Genomic DNA, 26134 nt, shown 5'->3' with positions numbered 1-26134 from the left:
TATCTCTCCATCTGGGTGGAATTGCCCCAAATGATTTTTGGGTCTTGGAGATCTTATGTGCATTAGCCTCTCCACCAATTTTCATGGCTAGAGCACATTCGATGCTACCACAAGTCAACACTCCCTCTTAGTGAGGAATGTGCTTTAGTAATGCTCCATCACTGAAACATTACACTGATCCTCCGCACCGGTACCTATGTTGATGCTTGGCCTATTGCTTCGCATCCTCTGCACTGCTGCTCCCTGTACTGTTGCCCATGACACTGCCACTGCCACTGTTACATCTGTACTGTAGCTCCCTCTCAACATGCTGCCCATGTTGCCCCTAGCACTGCCACTACTAACTGCTGCACTGCAACTCAGTTACCAAGATGTAGGTAACTGACCTCTCCCAAATAGTGACATCCCAGTCAGCCTGGAAGTCTCGTGATGCTGATGCTGCCTTTGCTGCTATTCTGTGCTCCCTCTGCTGCCACTATGCTGCTGCATACACCTCTGTGCCTCTCTCACTACTGCAACCTCCACTGCGCTGCCTCAGAATTCAACACCCAAGCACTGCCTTGTTGCTCCACTACACTTTGCTGCATCCGACACTTGTCATCATGCTACTGTCATTAAGGGCTCTTGTAGCCGAATGTGATCCAAGAGTTTGGGCATCTCAAGGATCCTGCCCATAGTATGTAGTCTTCATGACTACAATTTGATATCACCCCACCTCTTCGCTAGAGGTGCATGAGCACTCATGGCACAATCGCTATCAGTCTCGACCTCTTTCTCTCCCTTAGTTTGAGCTGCCTTTGAATTGGAAGCCTCTCCCTTATTTTTCTTCCTGGGACACTGGGATGCATAATGTCCCAGCTCCCCACAATGGAAGCACTTAACCTTGGAGATGTCCTTCTTCTTCCTCTTCCCTTGCTGTCCCGTAGATGCTAGAGCCGCATCCTCCTCTTCTTTCTTGATTCGACCTCCCCACCTTGGTCATTCTCCTGATATCTTCCTGGCGAAGAGCTGCCCACATCTCCTCCCAACTGGGAAGAGTAGCCCTGCCCAAAATACTTTGGACAAATGTCTGCCACTCCTCGAAAACTACATTCAGGGTAGTCTTGACCATAAATTCTGGATCCGGTGTAGACCCCACGGAAGTAAGTTGATCGCGAATCTCATGCAACCTGAAAAGGAATGGATCTATCTGCTTTCCCTTCTACATCTGATATGACCGCAACCGATTCTCCAATAGCATCTTCCGTTGCACGGAAGAGCCCTGGTGTAAGGTGGTTAGGGTGTCCCACATCTCCTTTGTTGTGTTCTTCTCAGCAATATGTGGTATGACGTGATCTTTGACCCCGTCTAGGATCATGCACTTCGCCCTTGCCATTGCATCCTCATACTTCTGGTTCTCAGCTGGGTCAACTGGGATGGCCATGGTTTTCAAGGCAAAGTCCTTGATGCGATGTTGATCCAGGACTGCCAAGATCCTGACCTTCCAGATGACAAAGTTGGAAGCTCCATCCAACTTGTCCTAATCCCTTAGTCCATTCAATGCCATTTCAACTCCTCTTTTGGACTCCCTCTAAGTCTCAACTCCCCTCCTGGAAATCTTCCTCTAAGTCTTGATTTCCCTTCTGGAAATCATCTAGCCAACTATCGAATCGCTCCTCTCCAATCCTCCTTTGCCGCTGCAACACGGATCTAGATTCCTTGGCTAGAAATCCGTCAAGGTAGTGATTCCCTCTACCTTGGTTCCGTCTCCTTAGACACTATTTTGCTTCGACAGAGACATCGTCCCACCAGCTCCTCAAATCATAATCTGCACACAACTCCCCAAGCCTCGAAACTGAAGAATTGAGCTCTTCAGCCTCTGTGCAATCCCGACAAAGGCTGAATTTGCTCCTCCTGGCCACAGCGTCGATCCTTCCTGGTTGAGAAAGATGACTAGGCATTGCGGAGGTCTGATTTGCCCCTCTCTGCCTCCGCGCTGGCCCTCATCCTGATTCGAAATGATGACGCAGTGTTAATTTTAGGTATGTTCTATTCTTAGAGCAATTTATTTCAATTTTCATAGTTAGCTCAATATCGTTTCCAGATTAGCAATCACATCAACATTAAAGTAAACTGCAGATAGAACATAAACATAAATCGCAGAAGACAAGCCAAGACAAGAGGACACAAGATGTGGCGCTAGCCAGAGACAAACCCCAATGTGGGGAAACCCTTGATAAATTCTTCTTATATGTTCTTCAATAGTTCAGCAAAGAGAGAGAGATGGTACGTTTACGTTTACAAAGGAGGTCAACACTTTGACTTATCTAGATAAGAGCATAGATCATCTCTAAGAAGATGATACATGAGATTCGTTGAAGACATGCTGCTTCAACTGATTCTCCAAGGTGACTCCTTCACCTATCGTTGTGCTGCATTTCGTCATCATGCTGCACCTCACCGTGCTGCACCATGCTGCATCTCATCACGCTTCATTAATCATGACTGTACCCATTACTGTACTGCATTATGTGCCATTGCTGCACCATTTTGCTATACTGACCTATGTGCTGGCTACATCTTGCTTGCTTGTTGTCCCTAGCATGCTTGTTGTCTTTTGCATGCTTGTTGTTGCATGCTCGCTGTCCCTTGCATGCTAGCTATAACATTGCATGCTTGGTGTATTTGCTGCTAAGTACCATACAACTGTCCCAATGTTAGTTAGTTGTCCCTTGCACGTTGCTCTCCTTCGGAGACAGAGGCTCAGGCTGTTTGGGCAGTTTCGACAATTTTGGCTGTTCCCGGCTATTCCGGTAGTTCCGATAATTCTAGCTATTCCCGGCAGTTTCGACAATTCTGGCTTTTCTTGGCAGTTCCGGCTTCTGCCCTCTGCGTCAGCTTTCCCGACTGTTTCGACAATTCCGGCTTCTGCCCTCTGCGTCAGCTTGCCCGACTGTTTCGACAGTTCCGGCTTCTGCCCTCTGCATCAGCTTTCCCGACTGTTCCGACAGTTCTGGCTATTCTCGGCAGTTCCGACTATTCTCGATAGTTTCGATAGTTCCGACAATTCCGGCTATTCTCGGCAGTTCTGGCAGTTCCCGGCAATCCCGGTAGTTCCAACAATTCCGGCTATTCCCGGCAGTTCGGGCAGTTCCCAACAGTTTCAGTAGTTCCGACAGTTCTCGGCAGTTCCCGACAGTTCCGATAGTTCCGGTTTTTCTCGGCAGTTCTGGCAATTCCCGACAGCTCAGGTAGTTCCAACAATTCCAGCTATTCTTGGCAGTTTCGGCTTCTGCCCTCTGGATTAGGGTAGCGTTATCCCTTAGGATCTCTCCTCCTATTAAAACAAGTAGAGAGGAAGAGATCCCAAGTGTGTTGAAATGACTTGAAGGCCACCTCTATTTATACTAAAACGTTGAGCACAAGTGGGGTTTATTTGGTCGCTGGCTGACCTTGACGAATTGTCCCATAACACAAATAAATTCATATCTCCATGAATACTTATCGGAATCGGATGATCTTTAGATCAATCCTACACCTCTCAATGAGAGGGATCCAATAAAAATATCAGATTCCATTAATAAGATGACCCACATGGAGTTTGGCCCTAGTTGCCAATTTTAAAACGCAGGCTCTGCGTCACTTCTTCTCTTGCTACTTCTGCTTTGGAACAATGCTGTCTCTCGGGACAGCTGCTACTGCTGCAAATTTCAGATTTTTGCTGGTGCCTTCAGTCCTTCTGTGATCTACAATCCTCTGATACCAAGTTGAAATTTCTAAGTCTGACACATCAGAAATCCCTACTGCATTATCTGGTTTCTTATTTTCTACTTGTTCTTTCCATTAACAAGTTATTTATAAATATAAATACCGGGAAATAAACACAAATGCAGCCTCAAGACATGTACATATAAGCAATTGAAATAATTGAGACAATTACACAAGGGACACCGTTATTTTTGGACAAGCCTCCCCAGAAAAAGCTAATGTGGGAAAACTGGTGCAACAAATATGAGGGTTTTATTATTATGCAATTTTTGAATACAACTAGGGTGCCAGAAATGTCTCACCCTTCAGAAAATTTCCTTGGCAGAAGTACCTCTCCTCGGAGACAGATATTCTGGTTGATCAACGACCATATGATTGATCCCACAACAACTTCGACAGTTCCTTAGCTGGACAACGAAAGCTGATCCAAGCTTATTTCTGGAATTGCATCATCTTTTTCTGCTCTGCATCTGCCTCTCAGCTCCCAGTCTGCCCCACGAAAATCCCTTAGCGCTGTCTCTTCAGCCAAACATCAACTCTGCTAGCCTCTGCGCAGCCTCTACTGCCTCTGCGTCAGCCTCTTGGCCTTTTGCGTCTTTTGCGCTGGCCCACTCAGCGTCTGCGCCAGTCCTGGCTGCTTATGCGTTAGCCTTCCAAGGCTTTGCACTGTCTCTCTGGCACTTTCTCTACTTCTATGATATGTATTCTCGGCCTTCTGCCGAATTGCCCCTCGCTGCAACAGATCACTAAATCGATTCTCTCAGCAAGCCCTGCCCCAAAAAATCGAATTCTTGATCAACTTGGTGCATCTCCAACTGACCCCCCAAACCTCCTCTTATACTTTTCCTGTTGACGATTCAACGGGCAAGATTAAGTCTCTAATCAACGACTAAAACTAGATTTGGCTTGATCCTCGTCATTTAGAACTTTCACACCCATTTTATATTAATACACATTAATATTTTAATTTTCCTAAGCTTTGACTTAGGAACCCCATTAAAAATATTAATTATTTTAATATCACTCCATCCGGGTGGAGTTTCCCTGACGTTTTTTGGGTCTTAGAGATCTTATGTGCCTTAGCCTCTCCACCAATTTTCATGGCTATAGCACATCCGATGCTACCGCAAATGAACATATAGTAGACCAGAGGGAAGTTTTCTTGTTCCAGAGAGTGCAAGGCAGAGAAGGCAACGGGAAGTTCAGAGAGGCAGCGCAGAGATTTAGAGGGAGTCAGTAATTTTGTTGGGAGAGTCGAGATGTAGTGCCAGAAGTCGGGGTGTGAGGCCGGTGTTGGAATTTCTAAATCTAACTGTTAGAAATCATTCCTGTACCTTCTGATTTATTTCTTCCTACTTGTTCTATTAATTAACAAGTTATCTACCATGTAAATACTGAAAATAAATACAAGTACAGTCTCAACACATACAGATCATCAACTAAAAAGAAAAAACAAGCACACAAGTGACACCGTTATTTTTTGTTAAAATTGGCAACTAGGGCCAAACTCCATGTGGGTCATCTTATTTATGGCAGCTAATATTTTTTTTGGACTCCTCTCATCGAGAGGTGTAGGATTGATCTAAAGATCATCCGATTCCGATAAGTATTCATGGAGATAAGAATTTATTTGTGTTATGGGACAATTCTTCAAGGTCGGCCAGCAACTAACCTGCTCCCACTTGTGCTCCACGTTTTGATATAAATACAAGTGCTTTGCAAGTCATTTGTACACACACCCCTCTTGAGATTTCTTCTTCTCCACTTGTTTTGGGTTTTAGTGGAAAGAAGAATCTCTAAGGGATAAATGTTGTCCTAGAGGATGCCGTAAATGCAACCCTAGATGATGCCCTAGCAGCTCTACGCATTTCCTAGATCTAGGACGCTGTCATATTGTGAAGAAAACAACCCTAATCTCTATGCTGTCAAGGAAGACAACCCTCACCTAATACATTGTCCCAAGGGTGACCCTAATCGCAGTTATGGAGATGCCCTAAATACGCAGCCATGGAAATGAAGGCAGAAACCCTAGCCATAGGTCTAAGGAGAAGAGATGCCCTAAACTTAGTTGCTACGCTGCCTAATGGAGATGGTACCTAAATGTTGTCCTAGAAGAAGTGCTCTACACATGGAATGCCCTTGTTGTCATGAAAGCAAAAGCCCTTATCATATACGCAGTCATGAAATGAATACCATTGCTATCATGGAAAGAATATTCTCACACATAAACGCTGAGATAAAGAAGCCACACCTTCAGCTATCCTTAACGTTGTTCTAAATAAGGATGGTCTATCTACTGTTTGGATTGAATCATAGTCATGAATGATAGATCCAAGTCTTATGATGAATGTTGTAACATTATAGACAGCAAGATGCATAGTGCAGCAATGGTACAACAATGGGACAACAAAGGCTACATGGTGCAACAATGGGACAGCAAAGGCTACATGGTGCAGCAATGGTACAACAATGGGAAAACAATGCTACATGGTGCTGCAATGGTACAACAATGAGATAGCAACAAGGTATGGCAAGGCAAAGTGGGACATCAGTTGTGACATGGAAGCAAAGGCACATGGGACAACAACAAGCATGGACAGCATGGGAAGCATGGACAACATGGACAACAGTGGCAAGCATGGTGCTGCTAGCACATGAGACATGCTGTATGCCAACATGGTTCAACAATGACACATGGGACAACATTGCAGCATAAGGTGTACAACATGGTCATGAGGTCCAGCATTGTGATGATGGGTGCAGCGTGGTGCAACACAATGATAGATGAAGGAGTCACCTTGGAGAATTAGTTGAAGCAGCATGACTTCAACTGATCTCATGTATCATCTTCCTAGAGATGATCTATGCTCTTATCTAGATAAGTCAAAGTGTTGACTTCTGTTATAAATGTACTATCTCTCTCTCTCTCTACTGAACTATTGAAGAACATATAAGAAGAATTGATCAAGGGTTTCCCCACATTGGGGTTTGTCCTTGGTTAGCGCCACATCTTGTGTCCTCTTGTCTTGGCTTGTCTTCTGCAATTTATGTTTATGTTCTATTTGCAGTTTAATTTAATACTGATGTGATTGCTAATCTAGAAAAGATATTGAGCTAACTGTGAAAATTGAAATAAATTGCTCTAAGCATAGAACATACCTAAAATTAACATGGTATCGGAGTTGAGGTGAAGACAAAGCCCAAGCAAGAGTGAAAGAGCAATCACCGAAGACAGTTGGGAAAGGAAAAAAGGATCAATGAATTCCTCATCTCTCTTCTAATTCAACAAGGATGAAGTCAAAGCAAAGAATATTATCAGAATGGCGCAACAGAAGCTTCTGTTGGCCTACTTAAAGATCACTTCAATGGGAAGTCCGGATCTAAGGGTGGAAGGAAAGGCAGATGCCTTGTTTATAATAAGTTCGGCCATTATGCAAAGGAGTGTCTGAATGGCAGGGACAATCACCTGATGATGATAACAATCATTCCAGGAAAATCTTCAATGATCAGAGGAATGATAGGTAATGCAGGTCATCAAGGATACGATCGACTCTTCAAAGAAAGCAAGGAACCCCAGGTATGAAGAATCAAATGTTGTTTCTGATAAGATAAAGAAGTGTTATCTTGTATTGGCCCTCTCCTTCAAATTTTGTGGGAATCTGGCTTATTGATTGTAGTGCTTTAAGGCACTTCATCGGATAGAAGGGTGCTCTCTCTAATTTGGTAGAAATGGAAACAATCATGGGATTATACTTGGAGCCAATGCCACCTATCTCGGAAAGGGTGTAGGGAATGTTAGCCCTCAATTGAATGAGGGTAACTCAATTCATTTACGAGAATCTCTTTTATGTACCTAATCACAAGAAGAACCTGGTGTCCATTTCGGCAATGGAAGTCAAAGGTTTCAGGATGGCATTCATCAACGGAAAGGTACGTGTTTGAAAATAGAATTTTCAAAGATGCTTTTTCTCATGGTTTCAGGGTTGGCAATTTGTATCAAGTTGCAAGATGGTCCATTGGGGATCATGTCAAATGACATGTCTCATCTATAACATCGGAGGTCTACTTATGGGGCCCTACCTAATATAAGTCAGATGGTGACAAGGATGCCTGAATTCAAGAAGAGCATGAAGGTACATGTCTGAGATGTACCGAAGGAAAATCTTACAAGGGGACCATTCCCCTCATGTAGCAGGTGCATAAGTTTGGAACAACTCGAGGAGTTTGAGATTCATGATCGGGAATCTCATGTATACAGGTGGAAGAAAGTCTTCTATGGCTTGAAGCAAAACACCTCGGGCGTAGCCTGAGAGGATTGATCGCTGTCTGATGCAGTTGAGATTCACTAGGAGTGAAACAGATCCAAACCATTGCTCGAAGGTTGTGGATGATAGACTTCTCATACTGGCACCTTCTGAGGACGACCTATTTCTGACAGGTGCTGACCCTCTCATTTGCAGAAGTAAGAGGGAGTTGGATTCCGGATGTGGAATGGTAAACTGCAAACCTGTGACTACCTCGAGGATCTTAACTTTCAAAAGTTATATGGTAGTGACGTCGGACCAGATTTGGGAAATGCCTCTGAGTTTCATAAACTCATTCGTGTTGATATTCTTGGTGAACTTCCGTCCAGACATATGTTTTGCAGTTAGCATGATGAGCTCATATTTGGTTGAGCCTCACTGGATTGGTGTGAAGACTCTTGAGTTATCTTCGGGACACAATCTCTCATGGATTGAGATCTAAGTTGCAGGAAACGTGGCCCTAGGGGGCGTTTCTCCAGGGGAAACGAAACGAAACGCGTTTCCCCGTACCGTACGGCCTGGAAACGTGTTTCCGGCCGTACGGCCACGTTTCCCGAAACGGAAACGTGGCCGTACGGCCGGAAACGCGTTTCCAGGCCGTACGGGCCACGTTTCCCCCAAAAAAACATTTGTTTTTAAAATTTTTTTTTTTCTAATGTAGATCTCTTACATTTGTTTACCCTAGTGTTGATATGCAGTTCATGGTAATGTTAAATTCTTAAAGTAAAAGTGATATTCTCCTTTATTTTTTATTTTCATCCTTTTACTTAAATTTTTAACATTACCATGAAATGACTCAGGATGTTTGAGAGTGGTTTCGCCGTCATTGGATTTCATATGGAGAAAGTAGAATTTTAGATCTTACTCAAAATCCAGCAGACTTATCTGTTTTTCAGGATTTCAAGATTGGGGGGATTTCAATGTTTCCATTGGATTTTATCATGTACTAGGGTATGGAACTTGTATTTAATCGAGAGAACAAAGCCCTCTATGCAGGGGAGACTCCCAATAATCAAGAGAATGTAGGGTACTAGGGTATGAAACTTGTATTTAATCAAGAGCACTAAGGTCATTCGACTATGTAGGAGGAGACTCCCAATCAACCACGAGACAAAAAATTAGAAATTTCTCGTGGCTGATTTTGGATATTTCTATTTTCATTATGTGATTATTCATGAGTAAATGTGATGTAAATTTAGATACTTATAGTCTATGCATTGACAATTGACAATTTTATCATAATGTAATAAATTAGAATGTATCATATATGCTTTATGATTGCACATATTTCTTAAATTCCTAATATATATATATATATTATTATATATATTCGCGTTTCCCTGTTTCCAAAATTTGGGGAGGTCGCGTTTCGTTTCGCTTCCCGTTTCGGAAACTCGTTTCCGTTTCCCCGTTTCGTGCAACTTAGATTGAGATACATTGTCAGAAATGTGAAGCTGCCTGGTTGCGGGAGCTCTTCAGTGAGCTGTTTGTACACATGATGGATACCATCGTGATCTTCTGTGTCAACCAGGGGGGATTTGATTGTTGAGGAAACCCATATTCTATGATTGCTCCAACATATTGGCATTAGATACTACCTCATCTAGGATATGGTACATCGATGAGCGAGGCTCTATTGCATTGAGGCTGATGTACAAGTCGCAGACATTTTGTCGAAGCCCCAAGGAAAGGTCAAATTTGTAACTTTCCCAAACGACTTGGAGTCGTTGAGAGACACTCTTATGAGGGTCCTGCATGATGCATGCATTGAGCTCTAGGAGCTCCGGGGGGCTTGGGGTATTGCTTGGAGCAACAAGCAACCATAGGGCAACTCACCCTCCCCTAATGGTGCGTTGTGTACATGGTGAATGGTTCAGCCTTCCCCTGTGATACCCCATGGCGACTTAGGGACAGGATGAGTGGTTCTCCTGTCAAGGCATCCTACCCATGCAGCCTGGGACTCATGGGAAGTACCTCTCATCTGGCCAATGAGCAGGGAAATGGGGTTAGGGACCATAGTAGTACTATCGATGGACGCATCGTTGTATCTACTGTACTCCCTATGCTAGGATGACCTCCATTGATTTGGGATCAATGAAGCTGATCTAGGATCAATATGAGTGGTTTGAGACACTCTCTTGTGATATTGATCTGTGATCAATGAAATTGATCTAGGATCAGTTTGAGTGGTTTGAGACACTTTCTTATGATATTGATCTAGGATCAATGAAACTGACTTCGGGTCAGTAAGAGTGGTATGACACGCTCTCTTCATATGGAACTGACTTCGGGTCAGTAAGAGTGGTATGACACGCTCTCTTCATATGGAACTGACTTCGGGTCAGTAGAAAATGGTATGAGACATTCTCGATCAATTCTTCTTCTTCATGGTTTAGCGAAGCAGAGCAAAGCTCAACAGAGCAGAGCATAGCAGAACAGAACAGAGTGGATCACAATAGAGCAGAGCAGAGTAGTGCAGGGCACTGATGGCAGAGATAGTAAAGTCTGGCAGATGGATCAGCAGATGGAGTTCTCCCTAGTAGAGAGGGAGTGTTAAAATTGGCAACTAGGGCCAAACTCCATATGGGTCATCTTATTTATGGCAACTGATATTTTTCTTGGACTCCTCTCATCGAGAGGTGTAGGATTGATCTAAAGATCATCCGATTCCGATAAGTATTCATGGAGATATGAATTTATTTGTGTTATGGGACAATTCGTCAAGGTCGGCCAGCAACTAAACTTCCCCCACTTGTGCTCCACGTTTTGGTATAAATACAAGTGCTTTGCAAGTCATTTGTACACACACCTCTCTTGAGATTTCTTCTTCTCCACTTGTTTTGGGTTTTAGTGGAAAGAAGAATCTCTAAGGGATAAATGTTGTCCTAGAGGATGCCCTAAACGCAGTCCTAGATGATGCCCTAGCAGCTCTACGCATGACCTAGATCTAGGATGTTGTCATATTGTGAAGAAAACAACCCTAACCTCTACGCTGTCAAGGAAGACAACCCTCACCTAATACGTTGTCCCAAGGGTGACCCTAACCGCAGTTATGGAGATGCCCTAAATACGCAGCCATGGAAATGAAGGCAGAAACCCTAGCCATAGGTCTAAGGAGAAGAGATGCCCTAAACTTAGTTGCTACGCTGCCTAATGGAGATGGCACCTAAACGTTGTCCTAGAAGAAGTGCTCTACACATGGAATGCCCTTCCTGTCATGAAAGGAAAAGCCCTTATCCTATACGCAGTCATGAAAGGAATACCATTGCTGTCATGGAAGGAATGCTCTCACACATAAACGCTGAGATAAAGAAGCCATACCTTCAGTTATGCTTAACGCTGTTCTAAATAAGGATGCTCTATCTGCAGTTTGGATTGAATCATAGTCATGAATGATAGATCCAAGTCTTATGATGAATGCTGTAACATGATAGACAACATAGTATATGATAGCAAGATGTATAGTGTAGCAATGGTACAACAAAGGCTACATGGTGCAGCAATGGGACAACAAAGGCTACATGGTGTAGCGATGGAACAACAATGCTACATGGTGCTGCAATGGTACAACAATGGGACATCAGCAAGGCATGGTAAGGCAAAGTGGGACAACAGCTGTGACATGGCAGCAAAGGCACATGGGACCGCAGCAAGCATGGACAACATGGCAACCATGGTGCAGCATGGACAACATGGATAGCAGTGGCAAGCATGGTGTCGTTAGCACATGAGACACGCTGTATGCCAACATGGTTCAACAATGACACATGGGACAACAGTGCGACAGTATGATGTGTACAGCATGGTCATGAGGTCCAGCATTGTGATGATGGGTGCAACATGGTGCAGCACGGTGAGGTGCAGCACAATGATAGGTGAAGGAGTCACCTTGGAGAATCAGTTGAAGCAACATCTGTTCAATTGATCTTATGTATCATCTTCTTAGAGACGATCTATGCTCTTATCTAGATAAGTCAAAGTGTTGACTTCTGTTATAAATGTACTCTCTCTCTCTCTCTGCTGAACTATTGAAGAACATATAAGAAGAATTGATGAAGGGTTTCCCCACATTGGGGTTTGTACCTGGCTAGCACCACATCTTGTGTTTTCTTGTCTTGGCTTGTCTTTTGAGATTTATCTTTATGTTCTATCTGCAGTTTACTTTAATGCTGATGTGTTCGCTAATCTGGAAAAGATATTGAGCTAACTGTGAAAATTGAAATAAATTCCTCTAAGCATAGAACATACCTAAAATTAACATGGTATCAGAGCTGAGGTGAGGACAAAGCCCAAGAAAGATTGAAAGAGCAATCATCGAAGATAGTTGGGAAAGGACAAAAGGATCAATGAATTCCTCATCCCTCTTCTAATTCACCAAGGATGAAGTCAAAGCAGAAAATATTATCAGAATGGCGCAGTAAAAGCTTCTGATGGCCTACCTAAAGATCACTTCAATAGGAAGTCCAGATCTAAGGGTGGAAGGAAAGGAAAATGCCTTGTTTATAATAAGTTCGGCCATTATGCGAAGGAGTGTCTGAATGGCAGGGACAATCACTTCATGATGATAACAATCATTCCAGGGACATCTTCAATGATCAGAGGAATGACAAGTAATGCAGGTCATCAAGGATACGACTGACTCTTCAAAGAAAGCAAGGAACCCTAGGTATGAAGAATCAAATGTTGTTTCTGATAAGATAAAGAAGTATTATCTTGTATTGGCCCTCTCCTTCAGATTCTATGGGAATCTGGCTTATTGATTGTAGTGCTTCAAGGCACTTGATCGGATATAAGGGTGCTCTCTCTAATTTGGTAGAAATGGAAACAATCGTGGGATTATACTTGGAGGCGATGCCACCTATCCTGGAAAGTGTGTAGGGAATGTTACCCCCCAATTGAATGAGGGTAACTCGATTCATTTACGAGATTCTCTTTTATGTACCTAATCACAAGAAGAACCTGGTGTCCATTTTGGTAATGGAAGTCAAAGGTTTCAGGGTGGCATTCATCGATTTCCTTTGATTTCCTCAGCAAGCCCTGCCCCAGAAAATCGAATTCTTGATCAACTCGGTGTGTTCTCGAAGTGACCCTCAAGCCTCCTCTTATACTTTTCTCGTTGACAATTCAACAGTCGAGATTAAGTCCCTAATCAACGACTAAGATTAGATTTGGCTTGATCCATGACTTTTGGACCATTCTAACTCAGTTTTATATTCATTCACATTCATATTTTATTTTCCTAAGTTTAGACTTAGGGACTCCATTAAAAATATTAATTATTTTAATATCTTCAAAACTGGTTAGATTTTGCCCAAACCATTTCTGGGTATTGGAGATCTCATGTACTTTGGCCTCTCCACCAATTTTCATGGCTAGAGCACATCCGATGCAACCCCAAATCAATATTCCCTCTTAGCAAGGACTGTGCTCTAGTAATACTCCTCATTGAGCATCACCCTGATCATCGGACATCGGTCCCCTGTGCTGATGCTAGGCTTGCTGCCCAACATCCTCTGCACTGCTGCATCATGTATTGGTACCCATGGCCCTGCCACTGCCATTGCTGCATTTGTACGATAGCTCCCTCTGCATCCGTGTTGTTGCCCATGGCCCTGCCACTGCCACTGCTGCATGTGCACTGTAACCCCTCTCATCATGCTACATCGTGCTGCCCGTAGCACTGCCATTGCTAACTGCTGCACTGCAACTCAGTTACTGATTAATAAGTAACTAATCTCCCAAATCTGATATCTGTCAGTGTTGCTACTCTTCGAGGCTCCTGTAGCAAGGTATAATCCAAGAGGTTGGGTACCTCGAAGATCCTGCCCCTTATCGCCTGTAGTCCGTCTGACTACAACTCAATGTCTCCCTAGCTCTTCTCTTAAGGTGCATGAGCACTCATGGCACAATCATCATCTGTCTCCACTTCTTTCTCCACCCTTGCTGGTGCAGCCTTGGTCTTAGAGGCCTCTCCCTTGCTCTTCTTCCTCAGACACTGGCTTGCATAGTTACCTAGTTCCCCACATTGGAATCATTTGACCTTGGAGAGGTCCTTCTTCTTTCGTTTCTCCCTCTTTCCCTCAGATTCTAGGGCAACATCCTCCTCTTCCTCCATCTGGATTTTGACCCCCTTGCTGCTGCTTCCTGCCTTGGTTAACCTTCTGATATCTTCTTGATGAAGAATCGCCCACAGTTCCTCCCAATCTGGAAGGGTCGACCTTCCCAGTATGCTCTGGACAAATACCTCCCAATCCTCTGAGGCTGCGTTCAATGCGGTCCTCACCATCATCTCCTCATCCAGCATGGCCCCTATGGAAGTCAGTTGATCCCAGATTTCCTTCAATCAACCAAGGTGTCTATTTGTTCTCCCTTTTGCATCTGGTATGACCGCAACTGATTTTTCAGTAGCATCTTCCTCTGCACGGAAGTATGTTGATACAATTTCGTCAGGGCCTCCCACATCGCATTTGCCGTGTCCTTTTCGGCAATATGTGGTACTACATGGTCCTTGACCCTGTCAAGGATGATGCTCTTGGCCCTCGCCATTGCCTCCTGGTACTTTTCGTTCTCATCCGGGTCAACTGGGATCGCTATCGTGTTCAAGGCGAAGTGCTTGAGACGATTCCTGTCTAGAACGGACAAGATCCTTACCTTCTAGACTATGAAGTTTGAGGCTCCGTTTAGTCTGTCCTGATCTCTTACCCCGTTCACTGTCATTTCGCTGCTCCTCTTTCAACTCTTCTAGGTCTCTCTACTTCCCTCTTGGAAGTTCTCTATGTGACTCCCTCTGAGCCTCGATTTCCCTCCTGGAAACCCCTTTGCCAATGTCGAGATGCCCCCACTCCGATCGTTAGTGCAGCTGCACCACTGATCTGGATTTCTTGGCTAGAAATCCTTGGCAGCAACTCCCTCCTCCTTGGTCTTGCCCTGTTAGGTACTGTTCTGACCACAATACCCCACTAGCTTCACTCCATAACTTACCCACAACCTCCTATGCCCCAACAAACTGAAGGTTAGAGCCTCTAGGCTCTCCGCAATCCCGACACTAGCAAAATGCGCACCTCCTGGCCACGGGCATCAATCCTTCCTCACTGAGAAAGATGACCGGGCACTGCATAGGTCAGGTCTGCTCCTCTCTGCCATTGCGCTGATCCTCTTCTCGGCTTGAATTGATGACGCAGGCACTGCATCACCCCTTCCTTGCTACTTTTCTGCTAGGAACAACTTCTGTCACTCGGGACAACTATTTTTGCTGCTGCTGCTCTGCTTGACTAATGCCCTCAATTATCCTGTGATCTGCAACCACCCTCTAATACCATGTTGGAATTTCTAAGTCTAACTGTTAGAAATCCTTCCTGTACTTTCTGATTTATTTCTTCCTACTTGTTCTGTTAATTAACAAGTTATTTACCATGTAAATACTAAAAATAAATACAAGTACAGTCTCAAGTTCAACACATACAGATCATCAACTGAAGAAAAAAAACAAGCACACAAGTGACACCGTTATGTTTGGACTAATGTCCCTGGAAAAACCCAATGCGGGAAAACCGGTGCAGCTATATGAGGGTTTTATTATTAAGTAGTTTCAAAATACAATTTGGGTGCCAGAAATGGCTCACCCAACAGAGAATGCCCTCAGCAATAGTATCTCTCAGTCGGAGACATATATCAGCCCCAATCTGCCCCACGAAATCTCCCAGCGTCAACCTCTAAGGTCTGCGTCGGCCTCTCTGGCCCAGCGTCAGCCTCTCTGGCCTAGCGTCAGCCTCTTGGGGCTCTGCGTTAGCCTCCGGAGGCTTTGCGTCTCCCACAGTGGCCCTCCTCAAGGTCTGCACAGCTCCTGACTTCCTCTACGTGGCCTCTGGCTGCTCTCGCGTGGCCTCTAGCTGGCTCTGCATCAACCCTCTCCTGGCCTCTGCGATGATGCTCCTGGTACTATCTCTGCCTCTATGCTATTGCATTCACTGCCCCTCAGCTACAACTCTGATCACTCCTTCGATTTCCGCAGCAAGCCCTGCCCCAGAAAATTGAATGTTCTCGAAGTGACCCTCAAGCCTCCTCTCATATTTTTCTCGTTGACAATTCAACGACCAAAATTAAGTCCCTAATCAACAACTAAGATTAGATCTGGCTTGATTCATGACTTTTGGACCATTGTAACTTAGTTTTATATTAATTCACATTAATATTTTATTTTCCTAAGTTTAGAATTAGGGACTCCATTAAAAATATTAATTATTTTAACATCTCCAAAACTAGTTAGATTCTGCCCAAACCATTTCTGGGTATTGGAGATCTCATGTGCTTTAGCCTCTCCACTAGTTTTCGTGGCTAGAGCACATCCGATGCTACCCCAAATCAACAACTGGAGGGCCAGAGAGTCGAAGTTCCAGAGGCAAATTGACCAGCAAGAAGGTTGACACAGTTCCTAGAGGCTATGACACGTATCTTGGCTGACGCCGAGGCAGCGTGGGGCTAGCCATCTAGAGCTTGGATCAAATTCGGATCGCCGGTGACAGTGTAATATTTTCCTCACTAACTCTACCAGTTTATTCTCTATATCAGATTGCCAATTTGGGCATCTAATGATTTGTACTCAGATTACCATTGCATAATAATAAAACCCTCAACTACTACACCAGTTTTCCCAAGTTGGGTTTTTTCAGGGACATTGGTCCGAAAATAACGGTGTATTTGTGTGTGTTTATTTTTCTCTTGTGCAGTATTTTATTTCGAAGTATTTTATATTGTAAAGGCTGCAATAGATTTTATTTCAATGTTCACTGTGTAACACTGTAAATAGCTTGATTCGTAAATTAACAAGTAGGAGAAATTTAATCAGTTGTTGTAGTGGGATTTCAAATAACTGAATTTTCACATTGTATCAGAGCACATATCGTAAGCAGAAGAGCTTAGTTGCAAGCGAAAGAGGGAGTTCGAAATCACTGTGTAGGCAACATTTCGAAACCCCATAGTGGATGCGCAGTCTATTGGCCAGAAGGGCTAATTTTTGTGGAAAATTACTTCTCTGAGTGAGTCGATAGAGAGTAAATTTTTTGGATTGAAGATTCGCAGAGGCAGAGGGAGCAGTGCAACAGTTTCCATGCAGAGCAAATCTTCAATTGGGATGCGATCATTTTGTAGTAGTTGCTGGCAAAATAGCGTCAAAAGGAGAGGAGAGCACACACTGAGGGAATTCTTTCCTCAGGAGACTTCTAGCCAGCAGAGTAGCAGTGGTTGTGTGTAGGATTTCTCACTCCAAAAGGGAGTGCGAATAGCTGGGCATCAGTTGCGAAAAGGAGAAGAGGAGGAGTTCGACATATTTTTTAGAGAGATGGCATCAATTGGGTTGAGAGATCAAGATCGGTTGGATTGGGCCTCCAACTATGTGATCTGGAAGGCTAGAATTTCTTGCCTTCTAGATGAGCATGATCTCAAAACTTGTGTCGATAGTGCGGTAGCTATACCTGCAGATGCAGATCCACTTAAGAAGTACAAGAAGGAGATTGCGAGAGCTAAGAGGTTTATTCTCGATGGGGTTCGAGATCATGTGGTATCTCACATAGCTGGCAAAGATACTGCCTAATAGATGCGGGAAGCACTAGCTACGTTTTACGAGGGATCTTCTAAGCAACGAAAGATGTATCTTGAGGAGAAGCTGAGATGCACAAGGATGCAGAAAGGGGAGTGTGTAGATCACTTCCTTACTAGGCTCCAGGATGTTTGGGATCAACTGGCTTCAGTAGGATCAATGCCCCAGCCTACAGAGTTTGTACAATTAGCGCCGAACAACGTTTCTGAAGAATGGTAAGTTTTTGTCTAGAGTATCTTGGGCAGAGAAAAACTACCAAATTGGGAACGTGTGTGGGCTGATCTGCAACAAGAGGAGATGAGGCAAGATTTGGTGATGGCCACCATTAGTGGCAGTAGCAGTAGTGGGATGAAGCAAGTAGAGGAGGAGGAAGACATGGCCCTCGCATCTAAGGGGCAACAGGAGCAACGCAGGAGGAAGATGGACATTTCGAAGATCAAGTGCTTCAGGTGTGGTGAGCTTGGCCACTACAACACTCAATGTCCTCTAAAAAATAAGGACAATGAGGAGAAGCAGGATCAGTAGGCAACACCTGCTGAGATCGACAGGCTATCCTCCAGATTGGAGGAAGAGTTTCCCATGATTGTCGAGATGCCTCTAAGGGTGAGGTGGGGTGATTTGGAGTTGTAGCCCCAGTGAGCTACAAGATGGGCATGATTCTTGAGGAGGTCCACCTCGTGAATCAATACCTTGCTACAAGAGCCCAAGACATGCAGTAGCAGAATGGATTAGTGGCAGTTGGTGCAGTTAGGTGCTAAAGTGACAGATGTAGTAGCTAGTAGCAGGTCAGATACTGAGCAACGCAGAGCAGAGTTGGCAGCAGTGCAGATGACACAGAGCAGAGTCAACAACAACGCAGAGGCGTTAGTGACAACGCAAAGTCTAGCATCAGTTAGGACTTGGGTGACAGATGCACCATACTGACCACAATTGGTTTAGTATTTTGGATGCCTTTTCGTTGCAGTTGTTGCAGTTGCAACATCTGCAATGCAGATGCAGTGTTGGCAGTAGTTCAGCAAGGGCCAACAACAACACAGATGCAACAATCAGAGTTGCGCAATAATTGATGGGCAGCAGACACAGACATCAACAACGTAGCTGGAGATGGTGCAGAGATAGAGTGAAGCATAAAAATTGATAGCTTGCTGACTTGAATGTAAAAATACACAAGAGTATTTGTAATAATAATTTATTAATATATAAAATGTACAAGTGATGAATGTTACAATGAGGATCGCCTATATATACCTAAGCAGGTGTCCTTTCGTGACTGGGCATTTCTTTTAGACATGCCTTTTCACTTAACTTAATGACTACTTAACATAATCAATATTTGGTTATTTAATATTTACATTTATTTTATTTATTTATTTGTTATGAATTATATTCATAACATAGCCCCTTCCTTCAGAAGCTTTGTCCTCAAAGCTTATTGTTGGTAGTTTCCTTCAGTTTGCATTTGTCATCTCGACATATGTAACTTGACGCCATTGGCACCTTTTTCTGTATAATTCACTTGGTAACATTGTCTTGAATCCAGGGTTATCGATTTTTTTTTTTTTAAATAACTCAATTTTTTTTTAAAACTCTACTTTTTTTAAAGTTTAATGTTTATATAATTAAAAGTTATATAGTTAAACCTATGTTGCCAGGAAACGTGGGTGCGGGGACGGGGACGGGGACGGGGACGACATTTTTGGAAACAGGGTGCGTGGGTTCGTCGGGTAATATAATAATATTAAATTTTAATAATTATATTTTATAAATTATAAATTTATAATTAATAATATATATGAAATTTGAATTTGTATATTTTTTCAACTTTAAACAAGAAAACTTTAATGATAATCATTTAAACATGCACATCATTGAACATTCAATATTGACATTGATATTTCAAAATTTATCACCAAAAAACTGTTCTTTTGAATCTTTTCTGTGTAACCATGACACTGTGACAGCTATGTGAGAGAGCTCAAGGCTACTACTAAAACTGAAAATTCAAAATACATACTAGGATAAATGCTAGACTCAGCTATTTTGGTGAAACTTGGGACAAATTTTGTCACACACAGGTTTTAAAATAACTATGCAGCTTAGGTTCATTTGCAAGGATGCCTATCAATGAATCAGGCTGTGGTCGTACAGACCCTTCCTCCTACACAGCCAAGGAGTGTTAGCATTTCTGCCTCCTGCTCTAATTTCAAGACAACTTCTCTCCTTATTGAAATTGCTCATTCTGGCTGGAGCTTGAGCTTGTAATTTTGCTTTGAATGTTTAGTCTCTCCCATATAAAAACACAATTTTTTCATAGGAGATTCTTCTCAACCTGATAGTGGTCTAGAATTTTTTTGATGTCTAATCATCCACCTGCCCCATGCATGGTGTGCTCTGTGGTAAAGCAATCCCAAAAACAGTGGCAGTCTTACCCTTCCACAAAACACGCTTATCAGTCTTTGTTTCCCAATAAAATGCACAACAGCCATCTGATGGCTTGAGGGATAGTTTGTCTTTGAGTGCGAAGCTCTGCCTGAATATTAATTATATAAACATAAAACATCTTCGCAGTTTTTAGAGATTACTTGGTGTACAAGTCTGTAGAGACCATATATGATTTAGGCATATTTTCTTAGTTTTAATCTTAGCATGATGTTATCAGAATGCTGTGAGAAATTGGCAGATTTTGATACTTAATTTAGCCATTGTCCAAATTTCCAAAATAGCCCTTCGCCATTTAACAGCATCAGCTGATTACAGCTTATGGCTGGTCTCAATCCTAGTTTCTATTTGACCGAAAATGTCTGAACCTGTATATGTGCATTTACAGTTTATAATTTGATGGTTATTTGGCTCGGGAATGAATGTTTCATTCCAAATTGATTTACAAGAATTCTTAAAAAAACAAGACTTGTAAAAAACTTTAAAAACCGGGTGCGGGTACCCGTGCAACACAGGTTTTGATGGTAAGGACCGTGGAAGAATGTTTCATTGCAAATTGATTTACAAGAATTGATTTAGGGTTTTTTAGGTTTTGTTATAAGTTTTACCTTTGTTATAAGTTATTTTTTAAATTTCAATAAAAAAAAATTATTTGAAAATTAAATTTTTAATATAGTTTTTTTATGAAGAACCCAAAGAACTCGAAGAACCCGAAGAACCTGCAGAACCCGAAGAACCCAAGAACCCAAGCACCCGAAGAACCCAAGAACCCGTTAAAGGAAAAGAACCCAATTTTTTTTTTTGAAGAACCCGGTTCTTCATGGAAGAACCCGGTTCTTCTGGGTTCGTCTGGGAAGAACCCGTACCCAAATCCGGTACTTGGGTGCGGGAACCCGGGACGGGTTCGAGAACCCCACCCCTGGGTGCGGGTACCCATGCAACACAGAGTTAAACAGACGTATGAATCAATTGTATATAGTCCCGAGGGTTTGATGTTTGACCGGGGGAACACATCGGTTGACTGCGGCCCAAAAAAACAGTGTTGACACACAATCAGTGTTGTTTCTGGGTTAAAAAACTCACATCACAATGGAGAGACAACGTAACCGGAGCAAAAGACTGTGGTGACAACGAGCCGGTTATGGAGTGCGAAACAGATTCAAATAATTATAGGTTGTCAAGAATCGTTGTCACGATTACAAAGACGCGACTTTATCAAAACACCCCATCCGACCATGATTTGCAAAACTTCATGTATCAACGAAATTTTGTCTGAGGTCGTGGCTGCAATGTTTCATTCCTTTTTTTTTCTTCTTTTGAAGAAATTTCCTCCTCGACCAACTTATTTAGGGTCGTACAGAGCCAGATGCTTCTGCAAGTATTCGTCTTTGTTGGTGCAGGGGTCCACCACGTCAGGGGCCCAATGTAACCTCTTTTTCTCCTTTTCTTTTTCGCCTGTTGGACGGGCGAGGATTGATTGCAGTTGATTTGAATCTTTAGTTTGAACGATCTTCGCATCTTTCACTTTCGAACTTTCAACGAATTCTAATGCCTGTGTACTTGAACTGGTGATGTTGTTCTTATCTGATGTTTCGTTCTTTTTTTCTTTAGAAGAGAATTCCTGCTCAACCAAGTTATTTCGTGCTATAAGATGCTTTCGCCAATATTTGTCTTTGTTTGTGCAGGGGTCTACCATGTCAGGGGCCCAACGTACCCTCTTTTTCTCCTTGGCATTTTCGCCTGTAGGACGGGCGAGGATTGATCGTAGCGGATTTGAATCTTCCTTTTTAATGATCTCCACAACTTCCACGAACGAATATTCTATGAATTCTAATGTCCCCGAAATGGAATTATTATCTAATGTTTCATTCTCTTTTTCTTCATAAGACAAAATTTGTTGCTCAACCAACTCATTTTGGCCGCGTAGGCAATAAGATGCTTCTGCATGTACTTGTCTTTGTTGATATAAGTTATCTCATCCCAACAGTCCATTGACAATGCATCAGCAAGATCATTTCGAACTTCTTTTAGATGACGTAAATACAACCAAAGTGGGATCTTGCCAGTTCTACTTGTTTCAACACTGTCACTTTCACCATGGTTCCGCCATTTGATAACCCTTTACCAAGATTTGTTCCAGAAGCACCATCCTCAACAACAGGTCCTGGCCTAAGTCATGCAGAAAATCGATTATACCCATCCATGTCACCTTTTGCAACACATTGCCATAGCTCTATTTGATCTAGTTTTGACATGTTCATTATGAAGGATGCCTCTTTTAGTGAATTAATAAAACTCCATTTCACGTTGTCTTCACCCTCACATGGGCTTAATATATCTGCTAGATACCCTCTAAAGTGAACTGCTATATTCCATGGCCTTTTCGGCTCTGCACAAAGAAGATCAAACAAGACTCCAGTTGGAATGTACCATTTCAAAGGTAAGCCTTTGTAGTCAAACCATACTGTATCTGTTCCAGGAGGCAAGGAACTTTGAAAATGAGGTTTTATGACAGGAGTAAGAAGAGGAAGGTATCCATTATGAGGAGCCAAGACCAGAAGAGGTGGGGGGGGGGCAGGAACTGTTGTAACTTCGGAATCATGCAAATGAACTTGCAGTGGAATGTTGCCCATCCACACATATTTGCAAGTAGACGGTTCCCTTGATGAAAGCACAAAATTATGACCACTTACAGTAGCAAGCTCTGAACTTGTCACACGTGCAGAAATTTGAGAGGAAAAACAAGTCATCAAACCATCTTCCACTACTCCTTCATCAGGCACATTAAGATCAATATCTAAATGTAGACGACTCTGAATGTCACTTACACCAACAGTCACACTAGTTGCAGTAATAATTGAACTGCCTTTACCCACCATCCCTGTTTTCTCGAAGGTATTCACATTCTCCACATCTTCAAGAGCCTGATTTTTCTCAAGATTCACCGATGGCAATTTTTCATTGTCAACATATTTTTCATTGTTATGATATTGTACATCTCTTTGTTTCTCAAGATAATCCTCATCTTGATCTATATCAGCTTCATCGGAATCATCATTTAGATAATTTTATGTGACATGTTCATCTTCATTATTATAATCATCTAATGCTTCATCTTATTTTGTTTCACCATCGCTATCATCTTCCTTATTATCGATTTCCTTTCGTTATGCTTTAACTTCTGCAAATGATTTTTCTAAACGCTGAAATGCTTCTTGAATTTTACTAAACTTCTCAACGCATTCAGGACGTGAACGTAATGGCACATTGTGCGAGGAACAACATTCAAGGACTCACATGATTATATTGTGCGCCATGGCTCTAATACCACTGAAGCATAAAAACTGATAGCTTGTTGCCTTGAATGTAAAAATACACAAGAGTATTTGTAATAATAATTTATTAATATAAAAAATGTACAAGTGATGAATGTTACAATGAGGACCGCCTATATATACCTAAGCCGGTGTCCTTTCGTGACTAGGCATGTCTTTTAGACATGCCTTTTCACTTAACTCAATGACTACTTAATATAATCAATATTTGATTATTTAATATTTACATTTATTTTATTTATTTATTTGTTATGAATTATATTCATAACACAGAGTAGTGCTTCAGTGGGTTGCAACACTAGAGCAAGCGAGGGAGTGTCGATTTCTTGTAGCATAGGTTGTGCTCTAGCCTCAAGATTTTGCAGAAAGGCTAAGACACATGCATTCTCCAATACCCAGAAATCGTTTGGGAAAATTCCACCTTGAAATGGTTTAATTAAAATAATTAATCATTTTTAATGTATTCCTAAGTCTAAACTTAGGAAATGTGATTGATTAAAGGGTATTAATTAAATCTTGTGCGAATCTTCTATAAGAAGACGAGAATCAACTCCCAGTTGATCTTAGCCTTTGATTATGTTTTAATCTCGGTCGTTAGTGTGAAAATTCCTAAATCTAACACATCAAAAACCCCTACTGCAAGTTATGGTTTACTATCTCCTACTTGTTCTTTACATTAAGTTATTTAATTGCATAAACATCGAAGTAAACACAATTGCAACCTTCAAAAATATACATATCATGCACTGAAATAAACTGAGACAATCACACAAGGGACACCATTATTTTTGGACAATCGTCCCTGGAAAACCCAATTCGGGAAAACCGGTGCAACATATAGAGGGTTTGTATTATTAAGAAATTTTTTTGAATACAACTAGGGTGCTAGAAATGGTTCACCCAACAGAGAATATCCTCGGCAGTAGTACTTCTATCTGGAGACAGATATTCTGGGAAATTAGCAACCGAATGATCAAACCCCACAACGACTCCGACTGTTCCTTGTGCTAGACAACGAAAGCTGCTCCAAACACTGCTCTAGAACTGCGTCACTCCTTTAGGATCTGTGTCTTCCTCTCTCGGCTCAAGACCTGTTGATCAGCTCCCAGTTTGCCCCAAAGAATCTCCCAACACTGCCTTTAAGGTCCTCTGCGTCCTCTGCGTCAGCCTCTATGGCCCTCTGTGTCCTTTGCGTTGGCTCCTTTGACCTCTTTGTCAGCCCTTTTGGGCCTGTGCTATCTCTCTTGGCATTGCGCTACCTCTCTGCTATGTATTCTTCGACCTCCTGCCAAACTGCCCCTCATTGCAACTGATCACTTGCTCGATTTTCTCAGCAAACCTCGCCCCAAAAAATCGAACTGATTGATCTCTCTTGGTGTGTCTCCAATCGACCCTCAAGCCTCCTCTTATACTTTTCCTGTTGACAATTCAACGTTCGAGATTAAGTCCCTAATCAACAACTAAGATTAGAACTGGCTTGATCCTCGTCACTTAGAACTTTCTCACCCATTTTATATTAATACACATTAATATTTTTATTTTCCTAAGTTTAGACTTAGGGACCCATTAAAAATATTAATTATTTTAATATCTCTTCATCCGAATGGAATTTCTCCAAACGATTTCTGAGTCTTGGAGATTCATGTGACTTAGTTTCTCCACCAAATTTCATGGTTAGAGCACATCCGATGCTACCCAAAATCAACAGTTGGTGCTCCAACGAGAGATTATAAGGAGGAGCTTGATGGGCACTTGGAGAACACATTGAGATAGTGAGATCTAGAGATCGATTTTCTTAAGAGTAGTATTATTGAGTTGCCGGAGAGAGATCGAGTGATCTTCTTGTAGTGAGGGGCAGGGATAGTAGACCGAAGTGAAGTATTCCAGTTTCGGAGAGTGCAATGCAGAGAAGGCAACGAGAGGTTCAAAGAGGCAGCGCAGTGCCACACAAAGCTTCAAAGGGAGTTCGTAATTTTGTGGGGAGAGTTTAGATCTAGTGCCTAAAGCCGGGGTGTGAGACCAGAGGGCCAAAGAGTTGAAGTTCCAGAGGCAAATCGACCAGTAAGAAGGGTGATGAAGTTCCTGGAGGTTGTGACACAGATCTACATAGGCTGACACAGAGGCAGCGTGGGGCTACCCATCGAGAGCTTGGATCAAATTCGAATCGCCAGTGACTGTGTGAGATTTTTCTCACTACCTCTTTGCCAGTTTATTCTCTGTATCAGATTGCCAGTGATAGTTGGTCATAGATCTCCATCAACCGACCGAGGAAGACATCTATCTGCTCTCTCTTCTGCATCTGGTATGCCCTTAGCTGATTCTCCAGGAGCATCTTCCTCTGCACGGAAGTATGCTCGTACAATGTCTTCAAGGCGTCCCACATCTCCTTTGCCATTTCCTTCTCGACAATATGTGGTACCACATGATCCTTGACCCCATCAAGGATGATGCACTTAGCCTTAGCCATTGGCTCCTCGTACCTTTCATTAGCTACCGGGTCAATTGGGATAGCTATCACTCTCGAGACAAAGCCCTTGATGCGATGTCTATGTAGAATGGACAAGATCCTGGCCTTCTAGACCACAAAGTTGGATGCTCCGTCCAACCTGTCCTGATCTCTCAGCCTCACAGCCATCTCGCTGCTCTTCTATCAACTCCTCTGAGTCTCTCTACTTCCCTCCTGGAAGTCCTCTGTTCGAATCCTGCTGAGTCTT

At 42.7% G+C, this 26134-nt stretch overlaps 1 protein-coding gene and 1 pseudogene across 4 annotated transcripts in view; one reads left to right on the top strand and one right to left on the bottom strand.

The window, feature by feature from the left end:
* The window catches only part of HGL1 (heteroglycan glucosidase 1), a 276953-nt gene that overhangs the window by 241217 nt on the left and 9602 nt on the right, over positions 1-26134 (top strand). The gene's annotated exons all lie outside the window — the stretch shown is intronic.
* LOC149252952 (autophagy protein 5 pseudogene) lies at positions 21943-22964 on the bottom strand (annotated as a pseudogene).

The sequence above is a fragment of the Pinus tabuliformis genome, chromosome 7 (assembly GCF_031772625.1).
Source record: "Pinus tabuliformis cultivar Carrire ecotype Pingquan chromosome 7, CPIR1, whole genome shotgun sequence".
Taxonomy (NCBI): domain Eukaryota; kingdom Viridiplantae; phylum Streptophyta; class Pinopsida; order Pinales; family Pinaceae; genus Pinus; species Pinus tabuliformis.
This window is presented reverse-complemented; position numbering and strand designations above follow the sequence as displayed.